We start from the raw sequence: 5,052 nt of genomic DNA on the forward strand, positions 1-5,052 counted from the left end.
CATTGCAGTTCATTTCCACCAAGATGTAACTATAACAAACTTTGCACACACTCAGAAGAAAAAGAGTAATTAATCCCTTCTGTCGAGCGACGCGGTTGGCCAAACTAAGGGATGTAACGCGACCTGCAATTAGCTCTGGGAGCAAAAGGTCTGTAAATAACCTTGCCTCGTTGTGGATGAAGTTGTATCCTTCCGGCCGCTGCACTAGTTTTCTTGGTGTCCGGGTGTGATTGATGTTTCAGTGTTGGGTTCTGACTTGGTTCCGGGCATTGTTAGTAGAGCAGAGTGGACCGTTTCATCGCTCAAGATGATACAATTTCCTGTAGCTGATGAGTTATCTTCTGTGCTGTTCACATGATCTTTTCTCAACCGCTCCTCAACCGATTTGTTTGGCAGAAAGAAGTCGCTCGGGAGTCGGTGAAGCAAACTCGTGGAAAAGTTGGCTATGCAAACAATCCTCTCCATTGTCAACTGATTCTCAGCCGACTGATATCGGGTCAGTTGAGTACTGTTCAACTTTCAATTTGATTTTGCAGCGACTTATCCTGACGCGTTCTCTGGTTGAAGGTTGATTATAGCCCGCGATTGTGCGCGCACGCTGTCATTGGCTGACTTTGTCCCCCCCCCTGCCCCCCCCCCCCCTCTCCCCCCACCCCCACACGGGCCTGGACGGGAGAAGTTTGGTAAACATCGGCGAGCAACTTAAACTGTCCAACACATAACTCTCACTAACTCTATAAGTCTGGAACTCCCTGCCGCTTGAGCTTCGCCAGAGCCCCTCTCTTGACGCGTTCAAGAGTAGGTTGAAGACTCAGTTCTTCCCGTAGCTGGCTGCGACTTTCATGTTCGACGTGATGTGTTGTGCCCCAAAAGACATTTTTTGTGCTGTGCTCTGTGAGAGGTGTTTTCTTTGTGCTTAATATTATTTTGTTTGGACCTAGCTATTGATGCGTACATTTACGTTAAACAGTTGCTTGTTGTATGTTTATCAGGGTTTGCTAGTGTGTGATAGGGTTCGTGTCCGTCTGTAGATGTTAGTTTCTTTGTTAGTCCTATGTTGACAACTCTTCGACAAGCGCTTAGAACTGTACCCACGGAATACGCGCTATATAAGCTTCCTATTGATTGATTGATTGAAGTCTATTGCACATAGAAAACTACGTCGCGTGCATTCGAAGCGCTTACTTTCCTTTTAGTTTCTCTGCCGTTCACACGGGGATTTTGTTCAGACACTTCTGACACTTATCTTTTGAAGTCTGCTGAAAGTCCGTTGAAAAATATGGGCCATGTGAACAGCCCGACCTATTTCAGACCGTTGTAAATGGGGCAAACGATAGCTTTTTCTCGCCGAAGATGACACAATTTCCTGTTGCTGATGATTTATCTGACAGTGAAGAAAGGGTGGTTTTGCTCACCGACCGTGGTAGTGTGTGACTTAGCTGTTGATGTCATTTTGTACCCCTCTCCTCTTCTGGAAAATTGTGTGAGTTATCTTTGACCTTTGTGGTGCTCTAGTTCAAAGTTATACGTCTCATAAAGAGATCAATTGATATGCACTACTACTGCTACTGTTACTCTCTCCATCCCTGTGGGAAATGGGAGCTATTGTGCGCAGAGGAAATACAGCTTCAGAGAGAGGGGGTGGGGGGAGATAAGGGAAGGGAGAGACAGAGGGGAGGGCAGAGAGAAAGAGAGAGAGGGCGAGGAGAGAGAGAGAGAGAGAGAGAGAGAGAGAGAGAGAGAGAGAGAGAGAGAGAGACTTTGACTGCTGGATGGTTTATTGTACTTAATTGTGGCCATTGGCCCATAAACAAACCAGGGAAAAGGGGATGTGTGTTAGGAAAAGCTACATTCACTTTCACATAATAATACACGTAATACCAGAGACATTTGCCCTCACAGTGTATCACGTAATCATTTACAACTACAACGGTACTATCTCAAATATGTCAACACTTCAGCATGCAGTTGTCAACGTTTTTCAGCGTGGAAAATGAACTTAACATTTGAAAAGGACAAAATGGTGGACAGAGAGAGAGAGAGAGAGAGAGAGAGAGAGAGAGAGAGAGAGAGAGAGAGAGAGAGAGAGAGAGAGAGAGAGAGAGAGAGAGCGAGCTTCTTTAGACTTTCATGAGAATCCACTGTTTAGCAGGGTCAGGGTAGGCTGCACAACTAAGTCAGCTCAGCAGAACATATTTCTGACGGAACGTATCGAGTTCAGATGGCAACCATATTCTTTGCAGGCGAAACTGATCAGAACCCATTCAGGGTTTCTGTCGAAAAGACCAACAAAGAAACCAAAACATAAGAATCTAAATATCAGAGAAGATGTTTGTGTACACAAAGGCCCCACCCCATTGTTTCCTCAGCTCAACCACAAACTCCGTTCTCCTTCCCCCTTTGCGCGATCACGACCTCTTCTCGGCTTGTAAAACAAATAGAAAAGACGCGTCAGATTCCGGTATTGTGTATGTACATCATTCTGTTACTGAGTAGAGAACCAAGAAATGAACAGGTCATTACGCTCGATGTTTGGATCCACAAATCTGATTGATTGCAAAGTCTTGCAAAGCCTTTTGGTCAATCGAACAAACATTCAAACAAAAGGCGGTCACTGTCCGCAACGGGTGCGCCAAGACTGACCTCTTAATCGGTTTACCAAGAGGGTAACGTTAGAAACGCTGACCAGCATTGGCAAACACGGGATTAGCATTAGTTCTAGCTGGTTCATCTGGAGCAAGCTCTTGTTTAAGCGATCAGCAGTACACAGATATGCGTACACGCATTTTCATGGCATACAACAACCTTGAATTAAAGATCACGCCAAATAATCTATTTTATTTGCGTCTGTAATGATTTTGATTTAATTTTGTATGGTTACAGTACTGAACTTTTGTTGTGGAATTTTACTATTAATCTGTTGTGTGTGTGGGAAGAACGTTTTGTTTGTTTGGATGAAGGTGTTTTCATCTCTCTGTATTTTTTCTATGAGATTTGCATGACGGAGGCTTATGCCCAAATCTAAAAGCTTATATTTATCGGACCATATTTTCTTCCACGAAACGACACAAGTCCTGCTGCCGAGGACAGGTTCTAGGTTGTGCTGTTGTCTACAGCGAAGATGGCAAGGAGTGTACGAAAACATCGCACAGAATGCGGAGAGCGCGATCTGCCTGAGGATAAAACACTGCAGAGACGTGGGTGTGGTGCAGCGAAGGCCAAGACAGAGAAGAAGCTTGGGGCTGGACGATTTTATCAACTTGGAACTTGCATCGTGTCGTCGTAGTTCAGTTTCTGTTTTTGGTTGTGATGTTAAAGTTGATGGTGGTGATCTTTTTGTTTATGATGTCGCTGTTATAATGTATCGGGTCAAGAGAATAAAGCAGTATTGTATTGTATTGTATTGTATTGTATTGCATTGCATTGCGTTGCGTTGCGTTGCGTTGCGTTGCGTTGCGTTGCGTTGCGTTGCGTTGCGTTTGTTGTGTTGTGTTGCGTTGCGTTGTGTTGTGTTGTGTTGCGTTGCGTTGCGTTGCGTTGTGTTGTGTTGTGTTGCGTTGTGTTGTGTTGTGTTGTGTTGTGTTGTGTTGTGTTGTGTTGTGTTGTATTGTTAGAGGTGGTGAGATGGTTAAGACAGTGTCATTGCCAATGCAGTTACTTGATTTCATTTCAATTGCTAGCTTAAATAGTTGGATATTATCAGTTTTCTGTTAACACACACACACACACACACACACACACCCACCCCCACACACACACACACACACACACAAACTCATAAGCCAGAGTATTAATTGTTACTGTTAATATGTTTTCTTCGTTGGTATTTATCGATGAGCTAGTCGTTGCAAACTAGCAGCCTGATTTACACTTCTCTGCGACTATTAGACGGTTTCGGTAGATTGCGGTTGGTCGATGATCCACAACCCTGTTCCCTGGTGTCTGGAGCATTGCCGATAGCATCCTGGTCCCTGACACATTGCATCCGGACATCGGCTGACAGAGACTGGGGAAAAAAAGGATGGCGGTCTATAATCCATGCCTCGTTGTTTTCATGTGACTGTTTTCGTTCGGTCTGACTATTTCACAGCTCTTTAGTACATTTGCTAAATGCTGCGGAAGTTATTAACGAGTAATTGTCATGAGGCAGCACGAAAGAGAAGCTGATGTGTTTCAATGTGAACAATTGTTGTACTTGTTGGAAACTTTTTGAAGTCTCCTTTCAAAAACATTTTGATTCCTGATTTAGTAACCTTTGACAATTAATTTGTTTTAATGTAAAAGGTGTGGTACTTCTCCGAACAATTTTTAAGTCTCATTTTCAAAATCTGTTGACTTCTGTTTTTGTAACCTTTGACAATTTTGCAAACAATTGTTCTCTAATTTTGTACGTGCTTTGCTTCAATTGTTTCCTTTCCTGCTACGGCAGTGCTTAACCTGTAGCTGGCGAATATGTGACTATGTACTGTGAAAGTGAAGCCTTGTGTGTTCGCCGGGTCATTTTCCAGGGAAGGTACTGTTTGTCCAGTTTTGGTTTTGACAAAGATTCAAAACGGAGAAAGGGGTGGAGATGTTTATTTACAATCAGCAAGAAGAAAGAGAGAAATGGGGAGAGAGAGAGAGAGAGAGAGAGAGAGAGAGAGAGAGAGAGAGAGAGTGGGAGATAGAAAAGGAGAGAGAGACAGAGAGGGAGACAGAGACAGAGACAGAGACAGAAGGAGAGACAGAGGAAGAGACAGAGGGAGAGATACAAAGAAAAAGAAAGACAACAAGAAGTGGAAAAGACAGAAAAAGAGAACTATGGATGGCAGGCCTAAAAAATACCAGATAAGGGAAAATACACAGAAAAAAGATGCAACACTGGAATGATCGTGAAGACCCCAACAATACATCCAAGTATTGGGGTCAGCGACAGTACAAGAACTGACAGAGACGAAGATTGACAGATTGACAAGACGACAACGAGGAGACAATGTACTGAAGAATGAAGTGGGGGATGGGAAAGGGGTGCACGGCGGCGCAGTGCACAGAAGACAGTAGATTGAGATAGTG

The sequence above is a fragment of the Littorina saxatilis genome, linkage group LG4 (genome assembly GCF_037325665.1).
Source record: "Littorina saxatilis isolate snail1 linkage group LG4, US_GU_Lsax_2.0, whole genome shotgun sequence".
Taxonomy (NCBI): domain Eukaryota; kingdom Metazoa; phylum Mollusca; class Gastropoda; order Littorinimorpha; family Littorinidae; genus Littorina; species Littorina saxatilis.